We start from the raw sequence: 15,515 nt of genomic DNA, 5'->3' as shown, positions 1-15,515 counted from the left end.
AATCAGTTATAAACACAATTGTCAAATCATTTTAAAAATATGATATGGTGAAATATGTGCTTTATTACTAATGAATTAAATAACAAGATCTAGTGTTGGCTCCAATAAAGACTAAAATCTTAAGGTAATGATGAGTATTAGTGATAATTTGAGTATCTGCAACAAGTATGATATGAAAGAAAGATGATTTCTTTTTTTTTACTAGTCTAAATGGAATAGTTTTTATTGAGTGAAAGATTCTTTAAATTCTATGATGCTTTACAATTTTCAAAAGTTTCACACACATAATTTAGTATAATCCCATAATAACCCTTTTTATTTCCACTACCTTTATCTTGCCCCTTCCCTCCTCCTTCTCCCCACTGATAGCCACTAGTTCATTCTCTATAAGATGGCCATGATTTTACTGAAGTATTTACAGGTAAAATAACATACTCTCTGGGATTTGCTTCAAAATACTTTAGCTTAAAAAGGGGACTGGAGAGAGTGGTGGGCTGGGATGGCCCCGCCAGGGCGAGTGCGGCGCTCAGGTACGAGATGTTCAAAGAACACTGTAGGAAGAACACACTCCACGAAAGATACCCTCCTCTACACAGCACTCTATATATGCTGATGAGGAAGAATTCTCCAAACACTGTGGATCACCTATCCCCTCAACTTCTCAAGGAAAATAAGCGAAAAGAAGTTTGGACACTTCTGAAATTGAAGCAAGTGAAAACGAGTCTGTAAAAAATAGTGCAAAAAAGCCAGGAAGAAAACTCAAGCCCATTAGTGATGAATCTGAAAGCACTGAAGAAAGTAATATAAGAAGAAAAGTTAAACCAGCAGACAACATAATACACGACAACATGAAGCTGTTTCAGCTACAGCATCTTCAGAACTTTCAGAGAAACCAGCTGAATCAGTCACGCCTAAAAAGATAGGACCACTTAGTACTGAGCTCTCTGTTGAAAAAGAGACACTGGCAACAGAAAGTCAACTGAAAACTCAGAAAAAGATGTTTCGTGGCAAAAGGAAGAAACCAAGAAGTGAAGTCACAGACTTGGATACTTCCTACTGTGTACCTATTTGGTGTTTGAAAGAAAACCAGTGACATCATGGAGTTAGATGTTGTTTTGTCTGCATTTGAGAACATCCCCTTAGAGTATAAACAAAAAACAGACTCAGAATTTGTAAGGAAACCATCGACAAATTTCATTCTGATTTGAAAGAAGAACTCATCGAACTGCTTAAAGAAATCCAGATGTTGAAAACTCTGAAAAGGAAGAACACTAAGATGATCTCAGATATCGAAAGAAAAGGCAACTTTTGTCTTTTTGTGTTTGTTTTTTTCTAATTTCTAACTTGCCTTTTAATTTTCTTTCTTTCTTTCTTTTTGGCTGCGTTGGATCTTCGTGGCTATGCACAGGCTTCAGTAGTTGTGGCTCGTGAGCTCTAGAGCGCAGGCTCAGTAGTTGTGGCACACGGGCTTAGTTGCTCCACAGCATGTGGGATCTTCCCAGACCAGGGCTCAAACCCGTGTCACCTGCACTGGCAGGCAGATTCTTAACCACTGGACCACCAGGGAAGCCCGGGAACCCATTTTGAAAAGGTAGAATTTAAGACATCTAGTTCCCTTTAGCATTTTCTAGCAAGCATGAGCAGTGATACGACCAGCATTTCTAGGATCTATGTAATGAGCTGCAACCAATAGAATAGTCTCGTTTCTGTTTCATCCAACTTCTGCAGTTTACTCAGTTATTGCCTCTGGCTCTTTGCAAAAATAGATCTGGGGATATTTGTCTCCAGTTAAATTATTTTATGAAACTTGAAATTACCTTCAGTATTAGTGTTATCTTTCTTTGAGAAATCAACTGCTAAATAACAATGAAAATTTTAGCTAAACCTCATCTTACTTACAGATTTCAGCCAGAAAAGGATTTTCCACATTTAGTACCAACCCTACCCACCTGTTCTCTATCCCTTTTGTAGATAGAACCCATAAAAGGTAAAGTCCAAGTACTCTATGAAGAAATAATGTATTCTAAACAGAAATAGACTCACAGACATAGAAAACAAACTTATGGTTACCAAAGGGAAAAGGGTAGGGAGAGGGATAAATTAGTAGGAGTTTGAGATTAACAGATACAAACTACTATATGAAAAATAGATAAATAACAAGGACCTACTTAAAGCACAGGGAACTATATTCAATATCTTGTAATAACCTATAATGGGAAAGAGTCTGAAATTTATATATATATATATATATATGTATAACTGAATCATTTTGCTGTATACTTGAAACTATCACAACATTGTAAATCAACTAACTATATTTCAATTAAAAAAAAGAAATAATGTATTCTTCCATGAAAATTCTACAAACATAAATTCTTTGGTCCTTCCCTTTTTTTCCCTCGCAGATATAGCGGAAGCCCGGAGATGTTTAGATCTTTTCCCTTCGTCTGCGGTTACCTTCATGGTTGCTTGTGATTGAAAGCTTTCCAAAACCCACTTGGGCCTCTGAGCAACACTCCAGCGACTGCACGTTAACCTGAGTAACTAGAGACTGCAGCTAACGCACCTCACACCTGTGCTTTCCCCACTGCCAGCCTTTCACACACACACCTTGTTACAAAAGCAATTTAAAGAACTGTATTCTGAAAAGAAAATTTTTTACATGTTATTTTTCCTTCCTAGATGTCTCACTTCAATTAGCTAGGACATTGTTATCCCCTTAGCAGGCTGATTAACCCCTGGTGCTGCCCCATCTGTGTATCTGTGTGCTCCATTTTTCCATTTATCAGCCTTTGGTTGCACTTATCCACTGACCTGTCTATTGCTCCTTCTAGACAAAGAGTTTCTTCAAGGCAAGGGTCATCTCTCACATGCTTCTAAATCACTAAGCATCTGACACAATGCCTGGTGCATAGGAAATGTTCAAAAATTTGTGATGAACACATGGTCCATACTACATTCTGTCCAGTGGGTAAAACCACGTCTGACACCTAAGTATTTCCACATCAGCTTTGCTATTCTTAACTTCAATAACTGCTATGTGCCTAAATATGGATATAAAGTACATATTTATATTGCTCAGTTGGCCCTTTCCATCTGTCTTCTGTTCTAGGAAATTTCCTTTATTTCTCTGAGTATATCCTTCATTCCAGTTCTCATTCCAAGAGACTACCTTTTCTCCTAAAACTCCCATTAATTGATGTAATTGAATGTTACACCTTTTAAATCTGTTCTCTCTCTCTCTTTCTCTCTCTCTCTCCTGACTTCATATTCATACTTTCCATTTCTTTATCTCTTTGTGCTGTGTTCTAAGAGAAATTTCTTCAGCTTGGGTTCTCAGTGGTATCCACTGGTTCATCTATTAAATTTTTTCCAATACTATATTTCTAACTTACATGCAGTGAAATGTTCAGATTTTAAGTATATGGTTTGATGAGTTTTAACAAATGTATATATCCATCTTTACATCCAAGACTCAATTTATTACCCACAGAGCCATGCTGAAAGAATGATGAGAAAACAAACTTCAGGAGAAAGAAAATGAAGCTCAGAAGAACAGATACATGCATGAACTATTAGAAAAATTTATTCTTAAGTCTAAATAATTGTTTGTTAAAATATTGAAAATAATCTGAAACTAAAATTCCAGTTGAAATCAAGATAGGAAATGGAGAGGGACTTCCCTGGTGGTCCAGTGGTTAAGACTCCACGCTTCCACTGCAGGGGCATGGGTTCAATCCCTGGTTGGGGAAATAAGATCCCGCATGCCACGGGGCATGGCTGAAAAAAAATGTGCAAATAAAAATGTGTTTAAAAGAGAAGAGGGAGGTGGAGAAAGGAGAGGAAGCAGAAGACATAAAAGCATGCTACATTTTTTGTATTGTTTAATGGAAAGCTACAGAGATACTATTTAACTGCAGACATTAGAACAATACATTTAATATGGAGACACAAAAGACCCTGAATAGCCAAAGCAGTCTTGAGGGAAAAAAACGGAGCTGAAGGAATCAGACTCCCTGACTTCAGACTATACTACAAAGCTACAGTGATCAAGACAATATGGTACTGGCACAAAAACAGAAATATAGATCAAGGGAACAGGATAGAAAGCCCAGAGATAAACCCATGCACCTATGGTCAATTAATCTATGACAAAGGAGGCAAGGATATACAATGGAGAAAAGACAGTCTCTTCAATAAGTGGTGCTGGGAAAACTGGACAGCTACATGTAAAAGAATGAAATTAGAACATTCCCTAACACCATACACAAAAATAAACTCAAAATGGATTAGAGACCTAAACGTAAGACTGGACACTGTAAAACTCTTAGAAGAAAACATAGGAAGAACACTCTTTGACATAAATCACAGCAAAATCTTTTCTGATCCACCTCCTAGAGTAATGGAAATAAAACTAAAAATAAACAAATGGGACCTACTGAAACTTAAAAGCTTTTGCAAAGCAAAAGAAACTACAAGCAAGATGAAAAATCATCTCTCAGAATGGGAGAAAATATTTGCAAATGAATCAACAGACAAAGGATTAATCTCCAAAATATATAAACAGCTCATGCAGCTCAATATTGAAGAAACAAACAACCCAATCCAAAAATGGGCAGAAGACCTAAATAGACATTTCTCCACAGAAGACATACAGATGGCCAAGAAGCACATGAAAAGCTGCTCAACATCACTAATTATTAGAGAAATGCAAATCAAAACTACAATGAGGTATCACCTCACACCAGTCAGAATGCCCATCATCAGAAAATCTACAAACAACAAATGCTGGAGAGGGTGTGAAGAAAAGGGAACCCTCTTGCACTGTTGGTGGGAATGTAAATTGATACAGCCACTATGGAGAACAGTATGGAGGTTCCTTAAAAAACTAAAAATAGAATTACCAAATGACCCAGCAATCCCAGTACTGGGCATATACCCAGAGAAAACCATAATTCAAAAAGACACATGCACCCCAATGTTCATTGCAGCACTATTTACAATAGCCAGGTCATGGAAGCAACCTAAATGCCCATCAACAGACAAATGGATAAAGAAGAAGTGGTACATATATACAATGGACTATTACTCAGCCATAAAAAGGAGTGAAATTGAGTCATTTGTAGAGACATGGATGAATCTAGAGACTGTCATACAGAGTGAAGTAAGTCTGAAAGAGAAAAACAAAAATCATATATTAACACATATATGTGGAACCTAGAAAAATGGTACAGATGAACCGGTTTGCAGGGCAGAAATTGAGACACGGATGTAGAGAACAAATGTATGGACACCAACGGGTGAAAGCGGTGGGGGAGGGGGGGTGGTGGTGTGATGAATTGAGAGATTGGGATTGACATGTATACACTAATATGTATAAAATGGATAACTAATAAGAACCTGCTGTATAAAAAAATAAATAAAATAAAATTCAAAAAAAAAAGAACAATACATTTAAGTGTGCATGTTAAAATCTAAAAGTAATCATAGTAGAGTAATGAAAAAGTGGACACCACATCAGAGCAGTTTGGTAAGGCCACTGTGAGAAGGTACTACTTGAGCTAAGACCCAAAGGGTGAGAAGGATCCTGTGACGCAAAGATCTAGGGAAAGCATATTTTAGGCAGAGGAAATAGCATGTGCAAATGTCTGGAGGCAGCAGAAGGATTGGCATGTTTGAGAACCAGAGTGGAGGCCAGTATAGCTGGAGCGCCAAACAAGAGTGAGAAAGAAACACTTAGATCTGAAAGGTAGGAAAGAGTCAGACCATGAGAGGCCTTTACACAATGTTAAAGGGTTTGGATTTTATTCTAATTTTTGAGGGGCCACCCTGAAGTGAGTTTTGTCTGTTTTATTGACATATAGCTGATTCACAATATTATATACATTTCAGGTGTACAACATAGTGATTCACAGTTTTTAAAGGTTATGGTCCATTTAAAGTTATTATAAAATATTGGCTGTGTTCCCTGTGTTGTACAATATATCCTTGTAGCTTATTTACTTCATACATGGTAGTTTGTACCTGTTAATTCTCTCCCCTTATCTTGTCCCCTCCCCCTTCCCTCTCCCCACTGGTAACCACTAGTTTGTTCTCTATATCTGTGAGTCTGTTTCTTTTGTGCTGTATTCACTAGTTTCATTTTTTTTAGATTCCACATATAAGTGATATCATAGAGTATTTGTCTTTCTCTTGCATTTCTCTGATGATTAGCATCTTTTCACATGCCTGTTAGCCATCTGCATGTCTTCTTTGGAAAAATGTCTATTCAGTTCTTCTGCCCATTTTTTAATTGGGTTGTTTGTTTTTTTGATATTGAGTTGTATGAGCTGTTTATAGATTTTGGATATTAGCCCCTTATCAGTCATATCATTTGCAAATATTTTCTCCCATTCAGTAGGTTGTCTTTTCATATTGTTGATGGTTTCCTTTGCTGTGAAAAAGCTTTTAAGTTTAATTAGGTCCCATTTGTTTATTCTTGTTTTTGTTTCTTTTGCCTTTGAAAACAAAAAAATATTGCTTCAGTATATGTCAAAGAGTGTTCTCCTTTATTTCTTCTAGAAGTTGTATGGTTTCAGGTCTTACATTTAGGTCTTTAATCCATTTCGAGTTTATTTTTGTTTATAGTATTAGAGAATGTTCTAAATTCATTCTTTTACATGTAGCTGTCCAGTTTTCCCAGAACCATTTGTTGAGGAGACTGTCTTTTCTCCACTGTACATTCTTGCCTCCTTTGTCATAGATTAGTTGACCATAAGTGAATGTGTTATAAAATCATTATGGAGAACAAGTTTCAGAGAAAAAAAGTGGAATCCAAGAGGCTAAGTCAGAGATGATGGAGATTGGATTGGGAAATGGCAATGGAGATAGAAATGAATGGATCAGGGGAAACTTTTAGAGGGGACGCTGACAGTCCCTGGTGATGGGCTGGGCATGAAGGTGAGGGAAAGGAGAAAGTTAAAGATGATTCCCAGGCTTCTGGGTTTTACAATCAGGTGAATTGTTTTTACAGTTGGGTAAATGGTTTCTATAATTGAGTGAGTGGATTTTATAATTGGGTGAACCTTACTGAGTTGGGAAAGTAATTTGAGAAGAGAACAAGGAGTGAAGACCACAGGCCTCCTTTACATGCATCCAGATGCCCTTTTAGATGCCCACGTGCAGGTGTCTGTCCACAAACCTGGAGTTCTTTTTTTTTATTGAAGTATAGTTGATTTACTATGTTATGTTAGTTTCAGGTGTACAGCAAAGTGATTCAGTTATATATATGTATATATATATTTTATACATATATATAAATATATATACATATATATTGTTTTTCAGATTCTTTTCCATTGTAGTTTTTTATAAGATATTGAATATAGTTCCCTGTGTTATACAGTTGGACCTTGTTGTTTATCTATTTCATACATATTAGTGTGTATCTACTAATCCCAAACTCCTCCTTTATCCCTCCCCTACCCGCGTTCCCCTTTGGTAACCATAAGTTTGTTTTCTATGTCTGTGACTTTATTTCTGTTTTGTAAATAAGTTCACTTGTATCATTTTTTAGCTTCGACGTATAAGCAACTCCCATGTGTTGCTCTGCCAACATGGAAACATCAACTTTTATTTCCCTGAATACCAAACTACGTTCTTATGAGCTCTGAACACACAGAGTACAAGATACTCTGTTCATTTGGCAGAAATGGCATTCCTCCCCCAAAAGGCACTAGTATCTTTACCAGGGGTTGATGCACAAACTTGAATAGAAAAAATGATTTTCACAACATCCACCTGAAGTTTAGCACTTCCTTCAATTCTGAATGTAGGCAAAAAACTGCAGTATTATTTGCTATACCTGTGACTGTGTTACAAATACAATTACAAATATTTTCCTATCACGTCAGAGGTGTTCCAAGTATCTCAAAATGTTATTTATGCTCATCATTACTTTGAAATATGCCAGTTATTTGACCTGACACTAGATCTTTTTATTTAATGTGCTATTAAATAATATGATATTTAATATCACAATATTTTAAAGATTTGATAATTTTTTTCAGTATAATTGGTTTACTTTGTAATCCCATGCATTTTATTTTATGCATTTAAAAACATTATTCTGAGAAGAAACCCACAAGGTTCACCAGACTCATAAAGTTTGTCAAGTGCTTAAAACATGCCCAGTTCCTATTAGCACTACGTAAGTTTTAATTAAACAAATAAAAATAAATTTCATGGGTTACTGGTGGGAGGGGGTTACAGAGTCATGGACTGGGAAGGCTAGGAATGGAGAATAGCAAGTGGAAAAGGAAACAGGAAAAATATAATTTCACTAAATAAAATCCCAATATGTGTGATATGATCCCACTAATGCCTGTTTATATAATTTTATGCTTATTTATAAAGCAAAATTGTAAAACAATGAGCAAATTTTAAATCTCTTATAAGTGTTGGAAGTCACTTTCCTAACGCTGTCTTCAGAGTTCAAAGATAAAATAATAAAAAGCCAGAGTTAAGGCATCTGCAGAAAGACCAAACATAGCAAATTCAGCCACGGAGATGATACACCCTGCCTTTCTCTGAGTGTAGAACCAGTCCCAAGTTACTGAATTTCAGGAGATTTTCATTAAAAAATAAGATAGGTGAGAATTTAAGGAAAACATTATCATCTGTTCTGTGAAAATCTCTTTCAAAAAAATTACGGTTTCTTGGCGGTTCACTTGAGAACAACAACAAAAAAGAGACAAGTAATGTGTTATAAGATATATTATGAGAAAGCCAGGCCACACCTTCAGAGTCCACCAGGGTCCTTCCCCAGGATCCCCATCACCCACAGACCTCCTGGCATGGGTGACGCTCTCTGATCTCGCCATGTCTGAGGACTCTTCCCTTTTAGTCCGTTAAGTCCAAAGTGAGCCTCGGTCTTTCTGGGTTATCCTTCTTGCAAAGAGGAGAGTCATAGGATACCAAGGGTCCCCAACCCCTGGGATCTAATACTTGATGATCTGAGGTGGAGCTGATGTAATAATAATAGAAATAAAGTGCACAATAAATGTAATGCGCTTGAATCATCCCGAAACCATCCCCAACCTACAGTCCTTGGAAGAATTGTCTTCCACGAAAACAGTCCCTGGTGCCAAAAAGGTTGGGGACCACTGGACCATTATACGGTAGGCACCATCCGCTAAGCTTCCACCTACCCTCGATCCATTTTTCTTACTGCAGCCAAAATCATTGTTTCTAAACACAAATGTGGTTCTCTCAAACTCTCCCTCCAAAAACCTTTTAGTCTCCCCCATTTCTCTTTGGATCTGGACAAAACTCCTTCATGTGGCTCCAACGCCCTGCGCTGTCTCAACTGAGCCCACCTCTCCAGCCTGACCCACCACCATGTTCCCTGCATCTGTGCTCTGTACACTCGGCCCTCCTGTCACCTGACCTCCCTGAGTCTCCCTCTCTTTGGGGCCCTTTGCATGTGCTCATGCCTCTGACTGGAATGTCCTCCCACCTCCTCACCAAGGTATAGCCTGTGAATCTTTGAGACCCAACCTCCATCCCAGTTTCTTCATGCTTTAGCCTCTCTGAGATTAGAGTGTGTCCTACAAGTAAGTGGAGTCTTGTGAGCACTGTTGGCCCAGATGCAAGTCAATTCTTCCAAAAAGAATTGCGTTTGCCTCTGCCAGTCATCTCAGGGAACTGCCAATCTGAAATCACTTTAAATTCTCTCCTTGAGTTTTGGGACATATTATTAATGTGAATTCAGATGGAGAACACTTAAGCACTGACTTGACATTGAAATTCTCGGGAGAGTTTTCTTTTCCTCCTTCAGCTCAGTGCCGACATTGAGACAAGTAAATTTCCTTGCTGTCCCTTTCCGTGAGATCATTTATTTCTCACTTGCCCTTTTATTGCAGGGGGCATCCCAGCTTCAGGTGGAGGTTCCCTTTTAGGAATTCCATTGTGGTTGATTTTTTTCTTAGTGGTACATAGAATAACCATGCATCATATAAAAACTGCCTCTAAGTTTTGATGAAATACAGAGGTTCAAATTCCCCAGTTAGAGGCTTTCTTGGTATTCTGTATGTCTCCAGTTTTCCCACTCGTCACAGCGTAACTTCAGCTTTGTTTCTGTGAGTGGTTAAATCTACCTCCCTTTCTAAACTATAAGCTCTGTGAGGACTGAGACATGAGACTTTATTTTTGTCATCATGGCAATTCTAGAGTCTTCTACATATTTTTCCAGCTCATACACCCTTTGAGCTACTTCATTCAGTTCTGGGATCAGAATTATCATTGTCATTCTAAAGAGTATAATCCCAATGCACAGGGTATCACAGAGCTTTCTGAACAATACCTGACATATCCTCAGATGCTCAAACGTGACGATATGAATTGACCAGGGGGTTAAATTATAACAGAACTGTGGCAGAGTCAAAGCCCAAACTGGGGCCATGATTTCCATGTTCTTGGTACATGGAGGCTTTCTACTTTCTGCAGATTAGAACCTCCCAAAGTTTCCCAGCTTGGCTAGAACTTACTGTTCACTCCTCAAACCCGAATCCCCTGAAAGCTAAGTTCTCTCCTTTGTCAATTAACACAGCATTATGCATTCTTCCAAAAAGGAAAAAATGAGACCATTTCTCCCTCCCTGCTTCCCCATTCCATTATAAAACTAATCATATTCAGATATTGCACCAGTTCCTCCTTCAGACATCATATAATAAGGTAATGCTTATGGGTGTAAAAATCATTTAATATATTAATGCATTTTTTCAAGTTTAACATTATTTACTAAAATCTTTATTACCCAAAGCATGGAGTGAAAAGGAAGGATGGAGTCAGTTAATACTAATGAGGATTTATTTACTAGTTTTTCCTGTTAGGAAGTAAAGATGACTACCGTTTCCTTTCAAATAAAGAAAAGCGAATGGGTTTCCTAAGACAGAGTTGATAATCCAGGAATCATCTTGGATAATAATAATAGTTATTTGCTTGGGGCTTACCACAAACGGTAAATGCTACTATTGTGCCTTTTAACAAATGGGGAAATCATGTAACTCTAATCAAGCATAGCTGGAAATAGGTGCTCAAATATTGTATTCAGGACTCTCTCTCTCCCTCTAACTCTTGGCTCTACTTGATTCCATGTTAGCTTTATTTCCTAAAAGGCAATTACCATGTAATGAAAAAATCCCCAACAATCCGTATTTAATTTGTCTTCATACCTTACAATCTCAGAAGGTGAGAGATCTTTTATGACTTTAATTTCCCAAAAGAGACTATTTGCCCAGAGTCCCCAGACAGGGAGGAGGTTTCTTGCCACATCAGTGGGTCTGTGGAAAGGATCCCTTTAGTCCCTTTTCACTAAAGAACATCTGTTCAAGTCGTTAACGCTGCATAACAAATCACTAAATTTTAAGTGACTTAAAATAACATAAATGATCATTTTCTTATCTCATGTGGGTGAGAAATTTGACACTGGCTCTATGGGCAGTTCTGGCTCAATATCTCTGAAGCATTTGCAGTGCTAGGTGACTGCAGCTGGAAGTGGGGTGGGGAGGTGGGGTGGAGGCCAGCAGGAGCAGATGGGTGCTGGCCAGGCATCGCTCTAAGTGTAGTTCCAGGGCTTCTCCAAGTGGTGTCTCCACATGCGATAATTTGGGCTTCTTCATGGCACGGTGGCCTTGGGGCAGTTGGACAGCTTTCATGGCAGCACAGGCCCCCAGCACGAGTGTTCCAACCAGCAACTGGAAGATGCACCACATTTTCTGACCGAGACCTGGAAATCATGGAACATCACTTCCACTGACCAATTCTATTGGTTAAAAGTGAGACATAAGAGATTCAAGGGAAGGGGAATTAGATTCCACCTTTGATGAAGGAGGGACAAGTTTCTACAAAACCATGTGGACTAAGAAATATTCTTATGACCATCTCTGGAGAATGCAATCTGCCACAGCAGCCCTTACAGAGCCCTGGCTGGACGTAAGAGCTTCAGTTCTGACGTGTATCCCACACAGGCCCAGGTTATCAGGATATCATGCTGCAAGCATGTTTCTCTAACTTCAAATTACCTTTGTTTTAAGTGAAGTACCCACAGATTTCCATCTCTTTTTTTAAACGTATGATTTAGTTTTGCTGTTGTTCTTGTATTCTATCCATCAGGTCCATGTGTTAGTAATGGGAGGGAAAAAAGTGTTAGTCCAGTCCCCGTGCCCAAAACTAGATTTCAGTTCTGTTCCTAATCTCTGAAACTTCAGTCTCGTTCAGCAAAAATCTCCACCAAATTTAAATCAGGTTATTCTTTATTTTTTAACTTGAGAGAATAAAGCATATGAAACTCTTGGGTTTTCTTTTTAGTTCTCTTGTCAAAAGTGAATCCTGATATAAGGAGTAGATGAGTTTTGAGCAAAATAAGCAAAATAGAGTCACACAAAAAATACGAGAAAGTCTTGAAAGCAAGCAGAGAGAAAAGACATATGGCCTACAAATAAACAATAATTAGTCAGAAAGCAGTTATTTCTAAAGTAACCATGTAAACTAAAATACAGTGAATATTGCCAACATGCTGAGTGACAATAATTATCAAATTGTCAAGCAAACTTCCACATCCAACTAAAACATGTGATTGAAAATAAAAATGAGATTGAGGGTATGACCAAGATGGCAGAGTAGGAAGACTCTGAAGTCACCTCCTCTGCAGGCACACCAAAATTACAACTTACAGAGCAACTATCTATGAGAACGACCAGAAAAGATTTTCCAAAACTGAAGATATAAAGAAGGAACCACAATGAGATGGGTAGTGGCAGCAGAGACACAGTTTAGTCAGGACCCACACCCGTGAGTGGGTGACCCCCAAACAGGAGAAATATCACAATTGCAGAGCTTCTCCCCAAGAAACGAGCAGCCCCAGGCTCATACTGGGCTCCTTGGCCAGGGGTCCTGCACCAGGAACACAAACCCCCAAAACGTCTGGCTTTGAAAACTAGTAGGGCTTAAGTTTGGGAGCCAGAGTACTATAAGATACACATGCACATGCAAAACCTCACATGTTCTGAGTCCCGATGCAGAGGCAATAATTGGAAAGAAGCCTGGGTCAGACCCACTTGCTGACCTTGGAGATCCTGCCAGAGGGACAGGAGGCAACTGGGACTCCCCCTGGGGATGAAGACACTGGTGGCAGCCATATTGGGGAGTTCATTGTACCGCAATGATGCCATCACTGGCGTATGCCATTTTGGAATCTACCATCTAGCCTATTAGCGTCAGAGGCATACTCGCCCACCAGCAAACCAGCACTAGCCTCGCACCCCTCTGGGGCATGCAGGCAGCCTCGTAGCAACATGGCCCCACCCGCCAGCAGGCCCTCAGTGGATGGAGGGAGGTTGGAGCCTGGATTTTCATTGTTGGAGTGGGTGGTTATAGATAAGCAAGGAACGAGGTCTAGAATGATCCATGCGGTAATGGAGTCAGAGACATCCACGTGCCACAGTGTTCATTGCAGCTCTATTTACAACAGCCAGGACATGGAAGCAACCTAAGTGTCCATCAACAGATGAATGGATAAAGAAGATGTGGCACATATATACAATGGAATATTACTCAGCCATAAAAAGAAACGAAATTGAGTTATTTGTAGTGAGGTGGATGGACCTAGAGTCTGTCATACAAAGTGAAGTAAGTCAGAAAGAGAAAAACAAATACCGTATGCTAACACATATATATGGAATCTAAAAAAAAAATGGTCATGAAGAATCTAGGGGCAAGATGGGAATAAAGACACAGACCTACTAGAGAATGGACTTGAGGATATGGGGAGGGGGAAGGGTAAACTGGGACAAAGTGAGAGAGTGGCATGGACATATATACACTACCAAACGTAAAATAGATAGCTAGTGGGAAGCAGCCGCATAGCACAGGGAGATCAGCTCGGTGCTTTGTGACCACCTAGAGGGGTGGGATAGGGAGGGTGGGAGGGAGGGAGATGCAAGAGGGAGGAGATATGGGGATATATGTATACGTATAGCTGATTCACTTTGTTATACAGCAGAAACTAACACACCATTGTAAAGCAATTATACTCCAATAAAGATGTTAAAAAAAAATGGAGTCGGAGACATCAATATAAACTCATGTTTAGCTTAATGTAGATACAAATATTTATACATAGAAATATTTGCAGATATGTGTATATACATGGATTAATATTCACACGTATATTTGCTTGCTCTATCAGTCAAGAGGGCACAGAAGCAAAGATACCCCTGTAGCAACTAACACACTTAGTGCCCAGAACTTGGTTTCCCCTAGCACTCTCTACTAAAAGGGCTGGTTAGGACTCCTTAGAGAAATGGCTAATTCTATGACTGGGGCAGAAAATATACAAGATGAGCCTGGAGCATCTTATAGTGCCAGAAAATTCAAAAGTGCTAAAAACAAACAAACAAACAAAAAAAAACACACTGGAATGTTTTGAGCAACAAAATTAAATAGCACGGAGTTATAATCCAAAGTATAGAATAAATATCTATGATATAAATAAATGATGAAATAGACATATAAATGGGGGGTGATAGACAAATCTCCCATGCAGAAGAATTGCAAATAATTTATGTAGACACTCCACTCTCAGAGAGGTAGAACATAACCTCCCACTTAATTGTGGGCTGCACATGGTGACTGCCTGCCATAGAGAACAGTATGGAAAAGGGGAAAAAAGAGTAACTTGACAGTAGAGAAACTTGAAAACACTACCTTAGCCAGGTGATCAAGGCCAACATCAACAGTGATAAATAATGTTGAGAGTATATTCCTTAGTTGTGATGTGATGAGGATAACACTTTACCTCTGTGGTCTTCCCCCCAGAACACATAACTGCAGTCTAACCATGAGGGAAAAAATCAGACAATTCTCAATTGAGGGATATTCTACAAAATACCTGACTGGCACTCCTCAAAACTGTCCAGGTCATCAGAAACAAGTAATGTCTGAGAAACTATTATCATAGCCAAGAGGAGCCTAAGGAGACATGACCACTAAATGGAATGTGGTGTCCTGGATGGAATCCTGGGGCAGAAAAAGGACATAAGGTAAAAACAAAGAGATCTGAATAAAGCGTGGATTTTAGTTAATGATACTGTATCAGTATTGGTTCATTCATTGTAATGGACCTTAGTTAATTATTAAGAAGTTAATAATAGGGGCTTCCCTGGTGGCGCAGTGGTTGAGAATCTGCCTGCTAATGCAGGGGACACGGGTTCGCGCCCTGGTCTGGGAAGATCCCACATGCCACGGAGCAACTGGGCCCGTGAGCCACAACTACTGAGCCTGCGTGTCTGGAGCCTGTGCTCCGCAACAAGAGAGGCCACAATAGTGAGGGGCCCATGCACCGCGATGAAGAGTGGCCCCCGCTCGCCACAACTAGAGAAAGCCCTCGCACAGAAACGAAGACCCAACACAGCCAAAAATAAAATAAAAATAAAAATAAATAAATTAAAAAAAAAAAAAAGAAGTTAATAATAAGC

At 39.0% G+C, this 15,515-nt stretch overlaps 1 pseudogene; it reads left to right on the top strand.

Annotated features, from left to right (window-relative positions):
• Nucleotides 1-499: 499 nt before the first annotated feature.
• LOC137766691 (centromere protein U pseudogene) lies at nt 500-2,479 on the top strand (annotated as a pseudogene).
• Nucleotides 2,480-15,515: the final 13,036 nt, after the last annotated feature.

The sequence above is a fragment of the Eschrichtius robustus genome, chromosome 6 (genome assembly GCF_028021215.1).
Source record: "Eschrichtius robustus isolate mEscRob2 chromosome 6, mEscRob2.pri, whole genome shotgun sequence".
Taxonomy (NCBI): Eukaryota; Metazoa; Chordata; class Mammalia; order Artiodactyla; family Eschrichtiidae; genus Eschrichtius; species Eschrichtius robustus.
The sequence above is the reverse complement of the archived record's forward strand: the minus strand, read 5'-3'. Positions and strand labels throughout refer to the sequence as shown.